General features: G+C 42.3%; 1 long non-coding RNA gene across 4 annotated transcripts in view; it reads left to right on the forward strand.

Moving 5' to 3' along the window:
* The window catches only part of LOC310709123, an 83,983-nt gene that overhangs the window by 22,265 nt on the left and 39,799 nt on the right, over positions 1-21,919 (forward strand). The window contains exon 3 of one of the 4 annotated variants that reach the window (XR_014527318.1): positions 20,457-20,539. The exons of the other annotated variants lie outside the window; for them this stretch is intronic. This is a non-coding gene — a long non-coding RNA (uncharacterized lncRNA). The remainder of the gene's footprint in view (positions 1-20,456; positions 20,540-21,919) is intronic. 4 annotated transcript variants of the gene reach the window in all.

The raw sequence follows: 21,919 nt of genomic DNA on the forward strand, positions 1-21,919 counted from the left end.
CTGATGGGAGCGTGTTCCCTACTAGCACAGAGTATACCCATCTGCTCAAGAGTGTGCGGTATGTGTGTTGTTGTATGTCACACTCACTGTTTCTGGGTACTTTACAAAAATGCAGGATCTCATACCTTTTTAAAAAGATTAATTGATGGGAGTTTTTGCTTGGGCTCTTCTTTTTTGTAAGCTCACTTATATTTAGGTAGGTTGTTTCAGGACTTGGCACAAAATAATAATAATAATAATAATAATAATAATAATAATAATAATAATAATAATAATATCTTTATTGTCATTGCCCCCTCTCGGGGACAACGAAATTACTTGGCTGCTCCATCCACCCAGGTAGGGCACTCCACACAAAATCAAATCAACTATAAAAACACATTCTTATGCATCCTAGGAGTCAAGCAAGAGAACAGGTTTGCATTCCATCATGCATAGGGTTGTCATCCATCCCTAGAAAATTGCGATCACACTGTTTTGGGACAAAAGTGTCCCCTGTCCTGTTTGGACTTCAAACAGGATGCCACCCCCCATGTTTGAGCTCAGCTGGCCCAAAATGGCAGTTGTGTCGCTGTTGGTATGGCTGAAGGGGTGTCTGGCCCGGCACAAGTGTCAGTAGAGGGAAGGAGCAACCTCCTCTCTCTCCCTCTTCCCCTTCTTCCTTCCCTCTCGCTGCTCCTCCTCCTCAGCCACTGCCCCTCTACCACCCTGACCTGACCTCTCCTCCTCCTCTGCCCTTGAGTCTTCTCTGATGCCAGCTGGGGTGAGAGGATGGAGCTGTAGCTCAAGTCACTGTGGGAGCTGGCCTTCTACCCATGGCCCCTGCCCATCTACAGGCCAGGCCAGGGTGACGGGAGGCTGAATGAGGAGAACCTCACCTCCTCAAAGGGGGGAGGGAGGATTTGGTGCCATGAGAGAGAATGTGCCCCACAATTCCCCCAACCTGTCCTTTATTTTGTCCCACCTGTCCTGTATTTTGCCTGACCAAAGATGGCAACCCAAGCTCAGTAGCTAATATGGATTTGCCCCACCATGAGACAGTTACAGATTGATTTGCACATCCAAGCATGTGGCTGACAGACTCATTGCATAAGCTGCCAGGCTATTTTAACAAGTCCTCAACTAAATAACTATATCCAACAGTACGCAAGAGTCCAGGCTTCTAAAATGGCTTTTATATTGAAGACTTCATTCTGCATAACAAAAGCATAAAATCAGTTATTCACGAGATGAACAAAGCTCACTTATTTGAACGGCCCACTCTAACACATTTGTTTCGTTAGAGACACATAAACATGCCTTGATCTAGCAAGTGCAACCCGCACATGGAATCTTTTCTGTAATTGGCAACTAAAGAGCTATAAACAAGTTCTGCCCTAGTTTAGCAGACTTTGGGCTTCTTTCTTTTGGGAAAAAAACCCACCCATTAAGATGTAATAAAATTTGCTTTTAAAAGTTAAAAGACTTTCATAAGAGCATTTAAATAGGATATAGTTGGACCTGCCCAAGCCCATGCCTATGGTTGATGAAGATGTTTGTTACTTAGTTCACATATAGAGTAGGGTGAGGTACACATAATCCCCACCGTGAAGCCTGCACATATAATTCCACTTGCTGGAATGGGGCTGCCTGCATAGTGCTCACAGTGATCAGTTCTGCTAGCAGGCATGCTAATTCTGATAATCTGTTTGGGCTGAGGGCAGTCAGAACACACCCACCCAGTAGATGGTTGGTACTATCAAAGCAGACAGCACAGACCATCTGTTGGATAGGTGTACTCAGTTCTTGCAAGTATCATACATTGATATATTTGCACAGAACCATCACCGAATTCCTATCCCTCTTCATCATATAGATAAAAAGAAATAGAGAGGAAATACAGCTGGGGCTTCAGGAAGAGTGGGCAGCTAGATGCTTTGAGGAAAAGGACAAAAGCATTTTGTTTTACTACAAGGCTGGTCAAAGTTTTCGTGCTACGCTGCACAATAGCTTTGCCATAACTCCTTCAAACATAAATAGCTTTGATATTTCCCAAGTGTTCCCCCCTCAAAATCTTCTCAAAATGTCACTAAAAAATCAAATCCAAGATTCTTTCTGTTGAAAAAGAAAGAAAGACTCTACCCATAGTACAAACATCTGTAGACATTGTGCAAGAGTTTTGGAACTTCATCCTGGATCAGCACATACCACCAGAGCCTTTTCTGCCTCTATAGAAAGCAAATGATTCTTGCAAAATATGGTTTCAATGATTCCTTCTCTTTGTTTCTTGGATCTGTCAAGACAAGACCTTTCTTATCTCAGCATGCAATACTGTTGTGAGCCATCTCAAGACACGGGAAAAGCTGTACAGAAATAAAATATATACATTTTAAGAAACCCACAAGTATATAACTAAAGAATCCTTACTGTCTCGCTCTACAAGTGGTTATATTTTAACTCCAAGAATAAGTTCTATTCTGCAACCTATTCAGTGAGGAAGAATGCTAAGAGACTGAAAGGTGGACATCTTTGTTATTGGCATTGTCATATATGTAACTTTGATTATTAATTTATTTGATATGTATGATTTGTAGCTTATACAAAGAGACCTGTGAAAGCACACATACAGTCTGAAATAAAGAAAAAGCAGTGTTGTGGTTGTCTGAAACTTCTTATGAGCACAGGTGTAATATAGTAGCTAAGGAAGTGAACTATGAATTTGGAAGTTTCTAGCTCACATCTCAACTCTACCATAAACTCATTAGGTGGCATTTAACAAGCCATTCTCTCTCTACGTCAGTTCCCTTCTCTCCATATGCAGTATGGGAGAATAGTAGTATATACTGGTCCATTAGGGCAAGTTGGGCACTGCCCCACCAAGATGATTTTGCCTTCACTCAGTCCCCACCTGCCTGCCTCCTAACTTACAACCAGTCCAAGGGTTGTGGCACGGACTGTCAGCCTCCTCCTTAGTCTCACTCAGTGATGCCTTTGTTGAACTCAGCAAGGAGGAGAATGGAGGCAAATTATCCTTGGCTCTGTCTCCACTGTTGGTCTTCCTGTCTTCCGCCATACCAGTCACCACTGGGATGTGTGCAGTGGACATGTGCAACTGCCTGATACAGATTCAGCCCATTAGTCCACCTAACCCAATATTGTCTACTCCGACTGTCAGTGACCCACCAGAGATTTTCACTGGTATAATTATTGCCTCTCCCATGGGGAACCTTAAGAACTTTAATTATGTGATGGGGATAATTAAAGATTTATCTTTTAGATTTATTAAATTAAAGATTTATATTTTAGATTTATCAACTGCCCAATTCTCAGGAACTGGTATCAATCCAATCTGAGTTTCTCACACTGATATGTTTATTTTCTGTCCTTAATCACGGCCATCTTTAGTTCAGAATTTTGCAGTGTGTGTTAGGAGATATTTGATCAATCCAGAAATGAAGTGGGGGTTAACTATTTTATTTCTTGTAAACTTTATTGAAAATGCATTACTTTTTTGTTATATTATTGGTTAATGTAATTTCCGAAAACATTGTTCTTAAGCTGCAATCCAAAATACATAGACAGCTGGGGGACAGTAATTGCACAAATGCCATTAATGTTTGTGTATTTGTGATGTAAGTATCAGCAATGGAGGAAGCAGTATCAGGACCGCAGAAGGCTACTGGCAGGATGGGCTGGGGGAGTTAAATGAACATTTCTAGAAAGGAAGTTCCAGAATCTGGGCACTGCCACTAGAAAGGCGGACATTGTGCATCTTCCCTGCTGAGGCTACCTGACTGGATTTAATTATTTTGTCATAGAAAAATGTCTGTCTTTCTCAGGAAGATTGAAAACAACTACCCTTGTGTATGTATTTAACTATGGAGGTTTAGGAGTTAGGAAGAAAATGGGCTGCAATGTATTTGTGACTAAGAAATGAAGGCCCCTTTCGTTTCTTTTCCCAGAAACCAGATGTACATTTTGTCTTTTTTCTCTAGAGAAAGACTGTTTTGCTTTAAAAATAATGATAACTGAAAAGCACTTCAAATTCGGCATAAGTGTTTTGGGACTCCCCCAATGTGAGGCCACATGGAGGTCACTGGCTGTATTTCGCACAAGACTGGTCTTATTTCCAGGAATTGTAAGCAGAACAACTCAGAATGCTTCTTTTCCATGAATGGGCATCACTCGCAGTGTGTGGAACCAATGCCATTTTAATTCTTATGCAAGCAGTCTCTGTTTGGTAAAAAATATTTCTTGTGGATATTCATATTGCTTCCAGATTTGTCTGTATTTTGTGAGTGGGGTTCAGTTGCAAACTGGCAAATTCAGGTTGCACAATTTTGTGCAACAAACCTGCCCCCCCCCAAATCAGGAACTTTTTCTGCAGTATGTAAAGCAATGGGGAAAATACACCGAAAAGCTTGCGGTAACAATTTCTCAGTAAGATGTTGTATAACTTCACTGGAAATAAAACAGAATGAATACTCAATAAATAGCCAACATAGCATAACCATCCTGCAAACTTTGTGCCATCAAATCAAGATCAATGCTAAATAAGCAGGTTATTTTGAAGAGACATCTTCCTTTCTCCCATTGTCCTTCCAATCCAGTCTCAATAGCCAGGAAATACTAATTTGTGATTAACCCTGGACATCCTAAATTACTAACTTGAATCTGAAGAAGTGTGCATGCACACGAAAGCTCATACCAAGAACTAACTTAGTTGGTCTTTAAGGTGCTACTGGAAGGAATTTTTTTATTTTGACTATGGCAGACCAACACGGCTACCTATCTGTAACTACTAACTTGAATGTTAGTGATGTTCAACTAATTCTTAATCAGAGTAGAGCCATTGAAATTAATGGACCTAACTTAACCATATTCATTAATTTCCATGGGTGTGCTCTGAGTAAAATTTAGTTGACTACCACCCAAGGTTTGGATCTGTCACAATCATGGCAAGCAGCGGAATAAAGGCACACAAAGGAGGAGGCTTTATTTTTCCACAAGGGCCATGCTGATATTCTCCAAGCTGCTTTCCTTTGCATAAGGCAAATGTTTATAGAGCTATATGCTTCCCCATTGTGAACAGAAAAGCATCCTGAGGAGGCCTATTTTGAACACAAAATTGCTGACACCTCGCAGCTGTTGTGATCAAATCTGCATCACCTTCACTGCATGTGGGAGGGGGGTAGCATAAAGAAAACTGGGAGACCAATAATAAATCTCAAGCTGCCACATGGAAATTGATGGCTCAAAACAAATAAGAGATATCTAAATGATTTGTTTGTGTTGTGTAATAATAATAATAATAATAATAATAATAATAATAATAATAATAATAATAATAATTCTATTTATACCGCACCTTTTTCCGTGACCGGGACTCAAGGTAGCTTACAAATAAAATAACAGCTATTCCAAATTAGACCAAGAAAAGCAACCATCTTCTAGGGGAACGTGCCAGAAGAGATGAGGCAACCCCAGGCCAAGAGACAGTGAAAAGATTATGACCCGTTTGTATACGGAATTAAGATGTGTGTTGTGTTTATGACATTTTTACTGTTTTTAAATGTAAGGTGGATAAGCTCAATCCTTTGTAAATTTATCTCTGCCACTTCAAACATTTTTTTTAATAAAAAAGGCAAAATCATGAGCTTTAAAAATCAGCATATGGAAATAGGATTATGTTTATTACTTTGCTCATAACACTGTCCAGCTGCCCAAACGAATCTCATGTTAACCACATCATTTTTTAAAATATCATTTTAGAAATTTATTAGCTGGATCATCTCCCCCATGTGAAGCAGATGATAATAACAAGGGACATTTTTCCAGAAAAAGAGGTGCTGGAACTCACCATGAACTTCTCCCTCGCTCTCTTAGAATGGCAATTGTGCCTGTCCAAGAGGGACGGGAGCTGAGCACTGGTGAGCTCTGGTTGAAAAAAAGCCCTGATAATAACTAAATTCTCACTTCAATGTACTGTGCTTTTCTTCTTCTTTGGATTTAAATTTGATCATTTCCTTTGCAACCATGGCTCCAAAAAAGTGGTGGTTAAAACTGCATGTTGCAGAAAAAACTTTTTTTCTTTCTCAAAAAGCCTGCTTAAACTATCCACTTGCATTTATTGATTGATTGATTTTTGTTTGGGGAAAGCAGCCATGGCTTCTTGATCTAGGATAGGGGTTGCACAGCTGTGGCCCTCCAGATGTTGGTAGACTCCCAACTCCCATCAGCCCCAACCACTATGGCCAATGACCAGAGATAAAGGGACAACTCCCATCAGCCTCAGCAACTATGGACAATGGCCACAGATAAAGGGACAATATCTGGAACACCAAACCTTCCTCCGCTCTAGGATACGTTTCCAATCAGAGTTGGCTCAAGACATTTTGGGACCTGAGGCAAACCATAAAATGGTGCTCCCTCTCTCGCCATGCAACTTGACTAGGACATTGAACAGTCACCAGGTAATAACTACCAACCCGTAGGATCTTAGACACACCCTCTTAATCATTTTTAACGTATTTGTTCAGTGTTGTTGAATGCACATTGAGCAGCACATTAAGGACTTCCAAAGACTGTTCTAAATCAAAATTGCTATGATGATAATTGGAGCAATCTAACTGTGGAGTTTAAGGAGCCTTGTAATAGTGCAGATTTTTACTCGGGTGAAAAATGGCCCATTATGTTCAGTGGCGCTTACTCTCAGGAAAGTGTGCATAAGATTTGTTTGTATGTTTGTTATCCTAGCCTTTGGTACTGAAACAAAAAACCAGAGGGATTGATAATATAGTTAACATGCCACCCCAATCTCTATGAGCTGGGCGAGAGCCCATAGGCTGCAGGCACATTTACTACAGTAGGTTCCCTTTTAGGAAAATGAGGCACAGCAGAGTCTGTGGTGTTTATGATATATGGTTTATTTACACATATACACAACCTGCTCCTAGATGGAGAGAGTGCAGAGCATTCACATCCCAAGAGGGTCCTGTTTTTCCCATTGCTGCAGCCTCAGATTCCAAATATCACATCTGACCCTCTCCGGAGCATAAAACAGACTCCCCATCTCATGCTCTTTTACTAAATCCAGGAATTATGGGGAGGATCTGGCACCTAAGAGTTCAGGGGATCCTTGCCCCTCTCCCAACTTATAACAATACTAAAAATACAAAGCTAACCTTAATTACAGGATTAAGCCTAAAAGCAGGAACCCTGGGGGGAGAATGCTAGGATGCTCTTTTGCTTCCAAGTGTCTTCATTTAGGCTGCAGTTACCAGAGGTGAGTGGGTTTGGTTTTTTTTACTGTAATAATAATAATAATAATAATAATAATAATAATAATAATACACTATTTCGCACACACAGCTCTGGCTGTGGAATTGCATGCACACTGCAGTCATTCTCACATCCAAGCTGCCGTCCCTTCCCAAGCCAGGGACAGGCATTTGAAACATTTGAAGATGTTCACCATTTGCAAGGCTCTTTACAAATTCGCTTGATCAGCAGTGTCCTGCAATACAGTGGTACCTCGGGTTACAGATGCTTCAGGTTACAGACTCTGCTAACCCAGAAATAGTACCTCGAGTTAAGAACTTTGCTTCAGGATGAAAACAGAAATTGTGCGGTGGCAGCAGGAGGCCCCATTAGCTAAAGTGGTATCTCAGGTTAAGAACAGTTTCAGGTTAAGAACGGACCTCCAAAACGAATTAAGTTCTTAACCCAAGGTACCACTGTATATATCAGCTGCCCCCAGTTTAATTAATATGCTTTATGTAAAGAACAATATGATAAAGTTAACCATTTGGGCATATGCAAGGCTTTACATATGTAGCACCATTTCAGAGGAGTGAACTGAACAGAAATCTACATTTTGAAAAGAAAAAGGGAGAGCCCGTTGTCCTGGTATATTCCCTGAAAATAAAATAAAAATTACATGTAGTGTTTCAGATTATTTCTCCACAGAAGGATTTATCTGTGTTATTTGCTCAGAAGACATTTGTCTTCACTAAATACCCTTCAAGGCTGACAATGGTTAATATTTCAATAGGTTTAATTGACTGAAGGCTACAGTCACACACTTGCTTGGAAAGAAGTTTGACAGAACTTAGTAGGCATTGCTTTTGATTACACATGTACAAGATTACACTGTAAATTAGTTAAAACACTGTTCTTCTGGCTAAACCTTTAAGCACCTTGAAATACACACACACACACACCCACACCCCCCCCCCTGCATCACTTTACAATGGTATAGAGTTGGAATGTGTAAATGCCAAAGTTTTGAAAATTATCAAACCATGACCTATTAACATAATTAAATATGAGACTTCGCTTCAGAGGCTGAAGTATGTTCTTTCATCCGCAGTGGTTAAAATGAATGAGTTAAACCTGTATCTTACAGGGGTCTTTTACATTTATTAGATTCGCTTTGAATGTTAGATAAAAAGAGAAATCATGTTCTCCGGATGATTATTAGCAATTCCTATGTTTTCAAAGATAACCTTGTTTTAAGAAATATGTTAATTCCTTTTACTAGCTCCCTGGTTCTAACTATGTTACACAAAAGAAAAGCTTGAAATCAACAAAAAGTTTCTCCCACCAAAAGTGTTAAGAGCCAATGTGTAAATCTAAGAAAGAGAAGATATCTCTGATGTCAAACTGATTTTGCAAATATTTTGGTAAAGGTTTATAGATGTTCACACAGTAATTTGCACATTGGTACACATTATCTGGGTACATTCTTTAGTTATTTTCACTGATGCTTAGAATAAAAAAAAAAAAAATCAGGTTTCTGGATGAAAGTATCACATAAGGTCCGAAAGTCCAGAATATTGTCATCATAAGAATATTCTCTTTCCTAAATACATCTTTGATGCATCAAATCTTTATATTTTGTTTATATTGTAACTTTTAGCATCTCTTCACCTCCACCTAATTCTTTAAAAAAACCAACCCTGAACATTAAGTCCACAAGTGATATTATCAGAAATAAGAAGCCTTGATTAATTTTCTACTAATGATTGCTAGGGGAGAATAAAGTTTGGGTACACAAGTGGTAGGGTTGACTAAGATTCACAAATCCTCAAGCATAACTGCCACATACCTTAGTGTTGTGCCAGGCACTATAAAGCTTCAAACGATCTGCTTCTTCCTTTTTTCTCCTCACAGATAGGCAGCTAAGCATCGGTTGGCGAATTAAAGATGCTAGTCATCTTGTTTATATTGCCTGTCATAGTTGGGCTGGCAGGGGCGGTACCCCAAAGCAGTACTCTGCACCCATACTCAAATTCATGTACACAACACAGCTGCTTTCGTCACTCCCATGTGGGTTGGAGAACTTTGTAACAGTAGACTTTAGAATGCTTTGATCTTTTTCAGACAGAAGAAAACCAGAAGGTGCATAAGGCACCTTTCAGAGGAAAGAAATGGTTGAAATAAACACGTGCCCCTACGCCATGAGGGAATGCAATCTGTCACTCCATTGATGAAAATGGATGCATTCCTCATAACTCCTCGCACTATATATGTTTTGCTCCCTTGGAGGACAGCTTATAACATGTTGAAGGAAAAGAACAAAAGGGTGTATACATAGCCTGTGCAATGAGCAACTATTTACTTGTGTAATTTTCAATACACAGAAGCCAAAAAGATTACTAGAATAATTCATCAAAATCTGCTTTTGTTGATCACAAATGCCAGTTTTCCAGGTGGGCGTGTCACTGATGTTCTGGATCTAGTTCTAAGATTCAAATGACCTTTCCTGAGGCTAGGGCTATACAAACATCTGAATTTCAGTTTCTCTGCACTTGCTTCACTTTTGAGAGGTAGCTGCCTGTCACTATCCTAAGCTTGTGATTCAGTTGAAATTAATTTGCACTATATAGCATCTCTTGAAAATGTATTTATAGGCTATGGTTAAAAGTAACCACTGCCTTCCTGTTACCTTCAGATTCTGTTCCTTAAGATGCAATCCCCCCATACCTATTAAAACAGCATCTGCTGGGCTGTGGGAAGGAGAACAGTTTGTGCCATCAACCAAAGACTGGAATGAGCTACTTATTAATTTGTGAAAATGAGCATCTAGGTTTTAACTTAGCACTGCTTGCTGTTTATCTATATAATTTTTACCGATGGTTTTGGATCTTAAAAACAACAATGTTTTAGGTGCTTTTTGTGGTAGTTCTTTTTCTGTATTAATTTTAATGTTTTATAGGGATGCTTTTTATTTGCATTCTTTTCCTTTAAGCTGTCCCTAACTTTGGAGAAGCAGTATTTGTTTGTGCCTGTGAGTACGTGAAATAAATAGGGTGCCCCATCAGGCTTGCTAAATGGAAAGAACAATCTTGCAAAGCTTAAAAGAGAGTGTAACTGCCCGGTTAGCATAAGCTCCTTCTGTTTTGAATTCAGTCTGATTCTTCCTCAGTTCAGCTACTCTGGTTTGAATCAGCACATGGTCGTTGCTGAAGTATGACAGGAGCAGCTGGAGGTGCTTGGTAATTACCTGATATACCTTTGCTGAGTGCTTTTCCCACCCCAGTGGTTGCCGCTTGGAATTCTCCCTAAGGGTACTATTTATCAAGCATCTCCTGTCCCACGCTGGGTCACAAAATTTACAAGTAAACAGAAATTGACTAAAGGGGTGGGGTGTGCTTTCATAATTTAGCTTTAGGAGAAAAGCTGCTACATAATAACCTCTGCATATTCCTTAAAGGAGGTCCCTGTGTTCAAGGTAATCAAAGCTCCTTATTGGATACTTCTCTATAGCCCAAGCATTAAAAAATGCATGGTAGTGCTAATCACCTCCAGATGTGCATAATAGCAATAACTTGGACTATTGTGTCCAGCTCAAAAAGGATATTGTACAAAAGGTAAACCACAATTATCAAGGCGCTTGTGATTAGGTTTGGGGTTGCACTAAAGGCTACTGTGAAGAAGGGCTATATATTGATTTATTATTTTTACTGAATTTCAGTGGGGAGAAAAAGGAATTATTTGCCCCAGTTGCATATAAACCTTGCCAGTCATTAAGATCTTCTTTGGAGGCCTCCTTCCAGTTGGCTGTGCCTTTTGAGGAGAGATTTTTGGTGTTAAAGCAGAAGATCACCTTTGTGGCAGCATATTAGCTATGGAATTTCCTCACCTGTTCCTTATTTAGTATTGACTCAAATAAGGAACCTTGTAATAGGGAACAGGAGGGCAAAGACTGCTTGACACCTTCCTCTTTGTTGAATTATATGCAGCAGACCAAAATGGTGATCTGTATTCTTGATTTTTGTAAAGTGCAAGATGGAGAGCTAGGAATCCGTGGCCCTCCAGCAATCCTGGAACTCCCATCAGCCCCACTGTGTGTGGCCAATGGTCAAAGATGATGGGGGTTGTGGTCCAGTAACATCTGGAGGGCCTACTGGTCCCCACCTCCCACTCCCAAGAATTCTTGCTGACTTTGCAGAATCTTGCTGGTCAATAGTTTTATTGATTATTTTTACATTGAGTAATGACGTTTTTGAGTTATCCCACCTTGTTTTGTAAATTAAAAGAAGATGCCCAATGCAGGTTCCAAGATTCATTTATGTCTTTAAATATGTCTAGACCTCACTTTCATATAAAGTCGTATGCAACCTAGTACCAGTACTACAGTAAAAGCTGAAAGATTGAACGTTGAGATACAATAAGACCCTTTGTCAAAATGTGATCATGCCTGTTTCAAAAACTAGCTAGGTTCTAAATGTGCACAAGAAAATAAGACTAGACTCCTGTGTCACTCCAATGCCCATCTAGTCTAGCACCCTGTTTTCATAGTGGCCAGCCAGGGGCTTATGGGGAGCCCAAAAGAAGGACTTGATCTCAACAGCACTGTCACCTCCTGTGGTTTCCAGCAACTGGTATTCAGAAACATATTTTTGTGCTTTTATATTGTAAACCACCCTGTGATCCTCAGATAAAATGCAGCATAGAAATCTAATAAATCTAATAATAAAGATAATATTGCTTCTGATAGTGAAGGCAGAACATTGCCATCAGTGTTAGTAGCTACAGATGGCCTTATTCAAAATGGCCACAACTTTATTGATTAGAGATGTAAGTTGGTTTTGGTTTAGGCATTGGGTATGTATCCTGAATCAGCCCACCCACTTGGTGACTGATATCTCCATCAAGGTCAAACCAATTGAATGGGTGATCCCACGAGGTTGCCCTTTTGGGATGTTCTACGGCCCATCAGCCCTCTTTGGGCTTTCAGACAGAACCCAACCCCTGGACCCCTTTACTAGGGTCTAGGGGTGGGGAACCCACCCATCCCTAGGTTGACAGGGGCAGGTGCCAGAAGCAGGTACTAGGTGCGGGTCAGCACATGGTTTCAGTGAAGTCAACTCTTTATTCAAAGAAACAAGACAGTCTAGGAGGCTAGGCCTAGTGAGCACAGCAACTCTTCCTGATAGAGCTTGACCCTATGAGGCTGTTGCAAGGGTTGGGTTTTGTTGGGGAAGGTGGCGGGAGGGCTCTTGGATGAGTCAGAGCACTGTGCCTCCCTCCCTAAGCTAGGCAGAAGCTTCCTGGGCTTTGGGAAGGGGGTGCCAGGCTTTAATACTTTAACACTCTAATTTACTGGGAACATTTAGGGGACTAGTCTAGTCCCCCATGTCCACCGATTGCATGCCACTGGTTAGGCATGCACTTCTTTAGATGCTGTTGACTCGTTTTTGACAAGCTCTTCATACTGCGTTTCTAATGCCCATGATTTTCCATTGTACTTGAAAGACACTTCTTAGCAACGAAGTGACTCATAGAAATGTCACAAATAAATAATAAATGTTTATGATTTATTGAGAGCTGGCCCTTTCCAAATATTCATCCAAATACATGCCAAATGGAAGCTGGAAGAGAACAACAGGGGACAGTGTGTTTAATGCGTGTTTTGTATTGTGGTGGCCTGTTATACACAAACACTTCACAGCGGAGCCAAATTATTCCCAGGATGTATTTATTTAATGTATTCATATCCTGCCTTTCTCCCAAGCTGGGACTCGAGGCAGCTTAAAACATTAAAAAACTTCATAAAATACAAAATAATTTTAAAAAAACTAGTAAAAAACCCCAAATAATTAAGATACATCAGAATGCAGGTACAGCAGCCCCAGTGATCAGCATCACCTGCAGCTTAGTTTCCAAAGATCTCTGTCTCGATAGAAAGGTCTTAGCCTGCCAGCGGAAGGATAACGAAGAGGAAGCTGATCTAACCTCTCTTGGGAGACAATTCTACAATATGGGAACAGCCACAGAATAGGTTCGCCTGTCACCAGCATCCTTGCTTCTGATGTTGTTGAGACTTAGAGAAGGTGCTCACCCAAGGATCTTAGCACCCAGAGAGACTTCTATTGAGAGATACCATATTTTAGGTAGGCTGGGCTCAATGCCTTGGCCTTGTATATTTAAATGTTTTCCTACCACACCATCCCTGCAAATAGAAAATCAGCATGCCAAGAAGCAAGCTAGGCTAGAACCTTCCCCCTAGCACCAGTTCACATAGGAAGACCCACCATATAGCAGTGCTAGAATTGGTGGCGGCAGTGCTGGAACCACATGGTGTAGACTCTACAAGTGTGCGATCTGCAATTACTGGCAGCGTATCAGAAAGACCATATAGCTATAGCACATCCCATAGCACCATAGTCATGCCTGAAGGGGCTCTGGACTGAGTCCAGTTCTAGAGATCCCTTGCATTTATTAATCTGACCTGGGTGAAACTAGTTTTTGTTGGCAATGTATGCACATAGAACAGCCTTCCAAAGCCTGATGCCTTCCATCAGCTTCAGCCAGCATAGTACAAATGATGAGATTTGTGATCTAAAACATCTAGAGGGCACCAGGTTGGTGATGGGTATTGAGGATAAATTGCTGCATTGGTGGAAGCTACAACAATGTTTTTGAACCTCTCCTTTACCGCTATGAGGCCCCCCTAATACAGGTTTTAGATTTTGATTGGCTTCTGTCAAAATTGCTTACTCCTTTTCCTCTGGTTTGGGATGGGCAAATATATCAATTTTGGTTTCTTTCCATTTCACATTTCTCCAATCTTATGTCTCCTCCTACTTCTCAAAAGCTGCCTTATGTCAAGTCAGAACAGTGGTCTATCTAGCTTAGTATTGTCTAAAGAGACTGGCAGTTGCTCTCCAGGAATTCAGGTGGGATGTCTCCCAGTCCTACTTGGAGATGTTGGTGATTGAATCTGGAGCCTTTTGCATGCAACACACGTGCTCTGCCATTGAGTCATGGACAATGACAACAACACCACCACCATCAATATATACTTGTATGCTTCAGGTGCCAAATTGCCTTCATCTGTCATTTTATCTGGTCCCTGGCACATGCATAGAAACACACTATATAGTTCTAAGAAGAATTCCACCCTCAAAAAAATTATTCAAAAATAAAATAGGGACAGTGTTTTAACAAAGAACAGGTGCCAGAAAACAGAAGTCTGTCTGTGATATATAGGGACACTTCTGTAAAGAGAGACTGAATGTGAAAACATGACCCCCCCCCCACTTCAGCTCCAATTATATCTGTAGTTTTAATCAAGCCACACTCTTGCTCAGCCTAAACTCAACAGAGGGATAAGACTACTGATACTATCTTGGAGGGTCATTGTGTTAGGTTTTATTGAGATATGTGAAGTGCACTGAATACTCATTTGTTGTTTAGTCGTGTCCTACTCTTCGTGACCCCATGGACCAGAGCATGCCAGGCACTCCTGTCTTCCACTGCCTCCTGCAGTTTGGTCAAACTTATATTGGTAGCTTCGAGAACACTGTCCAACCATCTCGTCCTCTGTCGTCCCCTTCTCCTACTGCCCTCAATCTTTCCCAACATCAGGGTCTTTTCCAGGGAGTCTTCTCTTCTCATGAGGTGGCCAAAGTATTGGAGCCTCAGCTTCACAATCTGTCCTTCCAGTGAGCACTCAAGGCTGATTTCCTTCAGAATGATCTTCTTGCAATCCATGGAACTCTCAAGAGTCTCCTCCAGCACCAGAATTCAAAAGCATCAATTCTTTGGCGATCAGCCTTCTTTATGGTCCAGCTCTCACTTCCATACATCACTACTGGGAAAACCATAGCTTTAACTATACGGACCTTTGTCGGCAAGGTGATGTCTCTGCTTTTTAAGATGCTGTCTAGGTTTGTCATTGCTTTTCTCCCAAGAAGCAGGCGACTTTTAATTTTGTGACTGCTGTCACCATCTGCGGTGATCATGGAACCCAAGAAAGTAAAATCTCTCACTGCCTCCATTTCTTCCCCTTCTATTTGCCAGGAGGTGATGGGACCAGTGGCCATGATCTTAGTTTTTTTGATGTTGAGTTTCAGACCATATTTTATGCTCTTCTCTTTCACCTTCATTAAAAGGTTCTTTAATTCCTCCTCACTTTCTACTATCAAGGTTGTGTCATCTGCATATCTGAATACTCCAAAGGATTATATAGGCAGGCTTGTCATTATTACTCCCAAAGTCACACACAGTTTAATAACTTGACCGCAAGAGGGATATTATGAGACAACTTTTCACTGTTTTGTAGCTTTATGACTGATCCATCAACAGTGCACCCACCGCTCGCTTTGTTCTGGTTTCTAATACAACACTGCTCCCTTGCGTGCAAATAATACATTGCTTTGGAAAAACCCATTTCCCTTGAGGCTGTTAATGATTCTGCACATTTCTCCAAGATAGTGAGTGTATAAGCTTAATAAGGTGTTTCTGCAAGTTTAGCAACAAGCCCTTTGAACAACAAGCTCCAACATTCTTCATCTGAAAAGCGGGACACGTGTCTTTGGGTGTGCAAGTCAGTGGGCCGCCTTCCCTGCCACAGCTGGTCACTTCCTTCCCTCCTCACTCACTTCCTCCACCCACACTGTGGCAGAGAGGGGCTGGCAAGAACATTGTGCGTGTCCACCATCTCCACTCCAGTGGGGAACTGACTCCCACTCATGAGGGTTCCACTTCACAAGGGTCCTACTGCAAATGCCGGCTGCAAGCGCCAGCTCACTCTTCTCTCTGAGCTTGGTGGCAGCAGCGCAGGAGGGGGGGAAACAGGACATTCCGGGATCAGATTAGAAGCCAGGATGGCTCCCGTAATTCCAAGAATGTCCCAGGAAAACTGGGACGCTTGAAGGGTATGGACGAATGTATCTGAACAAAATACTGGTTTTTCTCCCCTGGTTTCCTAGTGAGACAATTTTGCATTGCCCTTTACATACACCTTGAATCAGGCCCCAACTGCACTATACATTTAAGGTAGTATACCACTCTAAACAGTCATGACCCAAAGAATCCTAGGAATTGTAGCCTGTTATGGGTGTGGATAGTTGAGGAGACTTCTATTCATTCTCGCAGAGCTACAATTCTTGAAGTGGTTTAACAATCAACCCCTCTTCCTAGGAAGCTCTACCACAGGCATAGGCAAACTGGGAGCTCCATATGTTTTGGGACTACAATACCCATCATCCCTTACCACTGGTCCTGTTAGCTAGGGATCATGGGAGTTGTAGTCCCAAAAAACATATGGAGGGCTGAATTTGCCTATGCCTGCTCTACCCTGAGAGGGGAATGGTGAGTGTGTCTTCTAACAATGCTCACCACCCTTAAACCACATTTCCTAGGATTCCTGGCAGTGGCGGCAGGGAGAGCCATAACTGTTTAACGTGTTTAAGTGTTATAATGGTGCTTTAAATGCTCAGAGGCACCAGGTTGCTCCCAAGATTGGGGTACTGGGTGCTGGTGTGTGTTGTGTGTTTGTTGTGTGTCACGTGTCACGTGCGACACAAGAACCCTGGAGGATCTGGCCACTGGACCTGCATCACATATTGCATGTGTGACGTCACACACGTGCGATGCACACAGGACATCACACACACTTGACGCATGCAGGGCCACCTGAAGATTGAGGGGACCCATTCCCCTTAAAAATATATGTATCAAGGGGGTCAAAACAGTTGGCGTGCCGGATAGTGAAAATGAAGCCTAAGGCTGTAATCATATAACCACTGGGAGTAAGCTCTATGGAACTCAATGGGACTTGCTTCTGTGTAGACATGTGTTAGGTTTGCACTGTAACTTTATCACAGTGACAGGGAGATTGCCTCCAAATGTTGCAGTCAGGAAAGTCAGGAATTGTACTTTTGACATGGAAGTCAATTGATCTAACTTCAGCAAACTGGGCTTAGTTTTATGAGATAACATCTGGACTCCAGAGAATGTATTCCTTATGTCCATCATTATAATATCCAACAAAAGAAAGAAAGCCAGTGGTTCTTTTTTATAGATAGATAGATAGATAGACAGATAGATTATTTATTTTATTTCTAAAAAGATTTTCCATCAGGGCAGCTCTCAATCAGTAACGCCTTTTAAAACAAATAAATTCAACATCAATGAAGCACACAGCAAACCCACAGCAGAACGATGATAAACAGCAATTGGAGTTAAGTCAGCAGTGAAATTGACTCTGCTCACATTTTTATAAGACACATGTCTAAATAATATTATTTTTAAACTGATTCCACAGTGCACTTAGTGGTTGAGTGATGGGTGAAAGAAAGAGCTTATGTATAGTCTTGTGAGGCTTGAGGGCTTGTTAAATCTTACAAACAGAAGTTGAGTTAATGAAGAATTACGAACAGCATGCACTAAAGCTGGACAATCAATGAGTTCCATGGAAATGATTCTATGTCAAGACTTGCACCATTCCATATTCTTGGGTAAAAAGGTGGCAGCCCCTATTCAGCCAAGTACTACTGACCGGTAGCAGATGGTGTGGTAGGATGACACCAGTCAGCGAACCTTTGAGCAGTTGTGTTGTTGCTGCTTACTGGGAGGTAAAGGGGAAGGGTGGGGAGGCAACGACGAGATCAGTATGGTGCAAATGCACAAGAACCAGTTTGGCTCCACCTGTGCATTAAACTACACTGACCTTGCTTCCATATTGGTCATCTAGCTCCTGATAAGCTCTTAAGGGGTGTGTGTGCTGTAGCCTATCAACTTTATGATTCCGCTTTGGGGCTTCCTTGGTGGGAAATTTCTGTATTGTGGGAAATTTCAGAGCTGGTGGCACACATCCCTCTTACGCTTGAAAAGAGGAGGCTACCTGGGTTTCTTTTACACTCAGTGCAGAATTTTACACTTCCACCACACAGGCTAATTAGCAAGAGGCAAAGGTGGAGCAGTGACAGCCGACATTTTGGATGGTGGAATTTGGACTCAGAGGGTGTCTTTGATTTATTTCTTTTTTACATATGAACACCAGCACAACACTTGAGAATCGTTGATACCAAATGAAACTCATTTGCAGATCAGTTAATCCTGATTCGCTCACTTGGATTTTCCAAGCAAATGTAAAGCAATTAATACATTTAACACAAACTGTCAGCGACAGGGAAAGTCATTATGTGATTGCTTGGATTTACATGATGAACACTGATTGTGTATGGGTGCACAGATAGAGTACAGCTTCCTGTGAATGACAGTCTCATTTGGGTTGCATCAATGTACCCAAACCTATGGAAAACTTTCTACTGTACTTCATATTGGCCCTACTCCAAAACTGTGAATTGGCTACATGTTTTGTGGACAAATCTCCACATGCCTAGCTATAAAATGGGTGTCTGGTGCTGTAATTTTGACTAACTCAAATCACCTTGTTTCAGAAGGATTGTGGATGTGTTAATCCAAGCTCTCTCCATGATGTAGAAGCTCAGTAGCAGAGCACATGCTCTACTACTACCAATCCCTGGTGTCTCCAGGTAGGGCTGAAACAATAGAGAGCTGCTGCCAGCTGGTGTCAACAGTATTGAGTCACATGGATCAATGACCAAATATAGCTTCCTATATTCCTGAAACCCCATACAAAATGTCAGTCAAAGCACCTATAACGTGTTCAATACCATCTTCCCTATGTCTTCCTCTCTCCCATTATAAAGGCTAAGCCTATCGTACTGTTATGTGTTGGAGGGGGGGTAGACTGCATGCGAGACCCTTCTAACCCTTAGATCCAGCAAGTGTCGGCGGGGGAAAAAGACAGGCTAGCTTCCTGATGAGGTGATTGCCTGGGTGATGAGCCATTGAGGGGAACAAAGAGAAAGCACTCTGTGCGAGATGGCAAATGGGTGGGGCCCTTTTCTCAACTCATGGGTAGCTAGAAAGACAAAGCCAGAGTTGAGGGCAGAGAGTTTGGAGTGATGTGAGCTAGAAGTCAGAAAGAGAGGGAGAGACAGCACACCATGTCTGATTTCTGCTGGAATCCAAGGCTGTGGCTATGGGAGAAACAAGGCGTGTTTTGGGGTGTTAATGCTGTGAACCCTTCTATCACAGACTCAGGTTGTATATATGTATGAATAAACCTTATATCATAAAGACATCACAGTTTTTGCTGTCCCTCGTTTCGAAGGAAACACAAACCCTGGGTAAGCGCCTGGAACTCCTAGAATGTCACATCATTTGGAGATTGGAGTGGTGTGCAATAGTATTGTAACCCTGCTAGCAGGAATAACCCCCCCCCCAATAATTCATAATTAGCTTAAGAGCTGAAGAGTTGATTAACCAGAGGTTATAGCAAAGTTTTGTAAAACTGCTTTGGTTGAAGCTTGATTACCAAAATAGACAACTTTGTTCTCCTAACATAACCTCCGTTAATATACTCTCTGCCTAAAGCTTGATTTGTACAGGCATTTGGAGTTTTTATTATGTTGATATCAGTTGTTACAAGGTTATTTGAATAGCATGCAATTATCAGTAGAGCATTTTGTAATAAAGCCAGCCAGATCAAGGCTTAGTTGAGATTCCTGCATTGCAGGGGGTTTGGACTAAATGACCCTTAGGATCCCTTCCAACTCTGATTCTATGAAACTCAATTTACTCATGAACTGGCTTCAGCTGTCAGTAAATAACTACAGGCTAAATGTAATCTTATACTGCCATCTAGCTTACAGCTCTTCACATTTCCCTCAAGTATTTACTGCAAAATAAATACATATTTTTATTTAAAAAAATATCCTCAATTTTCCTTATTGGCAATTTGGCATTGCTCTTGAAAAGAAAAAAAGAAAAGGGAGAGAAAGAGACAGAGAGAATAAAAAGCCATCCAATGGCAAGGGGATAGATCTAACTGAATCTGCTGACTCTAAAATAACTTAATACAAAATGAAATAACATTTCTCTGAACTCTGAAAATGTGCAGGAAAGGAATGTATTGGCTGGGATGACTTATTCTGTGCAAGTGGGAAGAAGTCTCCGTTGCAACTTTGTTCATTGGTTCTTATATTTTCGGGCAGTACACAAAAGCTTTCATCTTCAAGAATTCACACAATCTCATTTTTTAAGGCATGTTGATGTACTAATTTCTGCTATAATACTTCTTAGCTTGCTTATTATTATTGATGACTTTGAACACAGTCTAAAGCATCTTTCCTCTACCTGGTGCTTTCCAGATGTTTTGGAGTGCAGTTCCCATCAGCCCTAGCTCCACAAGCACTACCTTATTCCAACTCTTTACACCAAACCTATCATGTAGGTGAGTATGCTGTAATCTTACAAGCATATGGGAGTAAGGCCTGTTGACCACAGAGGGACTTCCTTCTCAGCAAACATGCTGTCAGAGCTGCTTCCAGATCCTAGCTCACAGAGGATCACGCTAGCCAGCGATCATTAAGTAAAAGTCTTTATTGAGTTACAGTTTCCATTCTCAAGCTGCTGCGTGCAACTCTACGTCTTATGGGTTAGATCGGCGAAGCTCCGTCTGAGTCTCCGCCCCTTGTACACCAACTTAATATCCTAGCCTTGCTCCACCTTTTCCGCCTGACTGTTCTTCTCTGGGTCCCTCTGCCCCCCGGGGTCTCTTCCTTCCGGGATTCTTCTGACGCCGACCCCCCGGACCCTCCTGTCTCCTTGCGCCGGGCTTTAGGACCTGGCTCCCTTTCCGGGCTGCTTACTGCGCCACCTTCCTGTGCATTTGAACTTGGCGCGCGTGCCCAACCTTCCACTTTCCGTCTGACCGTTTCTTCGCTCCCCGATGGAGGTGTGGCCACTCCTGACTCGTGCCCTCCCTCCTGTTGTGAGCTGCCAGCGCTTGATCCCTGGCACCTTTCCTCTTCCCTGCTCTCTGGCGGTGACGCTGGTCCCGATTTCCAACTGCTCCCCTCTGAGTCCCCTCTGGCTCTATCTTCCTGGGGTGTCCCCCTAGGCTCCCCCCTTGCCCTGGCCACTGGTGCTCCTTTCTGTGAATCTTCTGATTCACTGGAAAGACTCGGAGATCTCGGGTCGTCGTCATCACTCATCTTTTCTTCTGCCTCCTCCCCCTCGATCTCTGTTTCCTCCCTTGCCCTTGCCTCTGCTCCTGAACCCCTGACATCCACCCCCCTCGAAGCCCCCTCTTCCCCCCTCCCCTCCTTCCGGTGCGGGAGCTGGGTGCTGCCGTGTCAGGGGGACGAATGTCGGATAAAGTTCGCTTCCCGTGGCGGGCCTCCATCTGAAGTCTTCCGGTTCTTCCTCCCTGCTCTCGTCGACGACGGTCACCTCCGCTTCCATCTCTGTGCCGCCGTGCTCGAAACCCGGGTCGTCCCCGAAAACGTCCATGTCCGTCTCTCCCTCGCTTCCTTCTGGAGACGTTGCTCGTCCTGGACCCTCCAGCCACTTTCTGCGCCACTGCTCCTCTGGTCGATCATCCCACCAATACGAGGGTTCTGAAGCAGATCCCGAGGGTGACCCCTCCGGGGAACGGGCGTCTCGTGTCGGTTCCTCGTCCGAGTCGAACCCCCAGAACGTGCTGGCTGAAAGCGTGGGCGTGAAAAGCCAGTCGTCGAAAAAGTCTGCTGGCATTGGCCTATGTGGGAAGAGGGCATGAAACTCTTCTTTGAGCAGAGGTTCGTCTAAAGCGTAGCCCGGCACCCAGCTG

This window comes from Podarcis liolepis, assembly GCF_965112155.1.
Source record: "Podarcis liolepis genome assembly, chromosome: 6".
Lineage (NCBI taxonomy): Eukaryota > Metazoa > Chordata > Lepidosauria > Squamata > Lacertidae > Podarcis > Podarcis liolepis.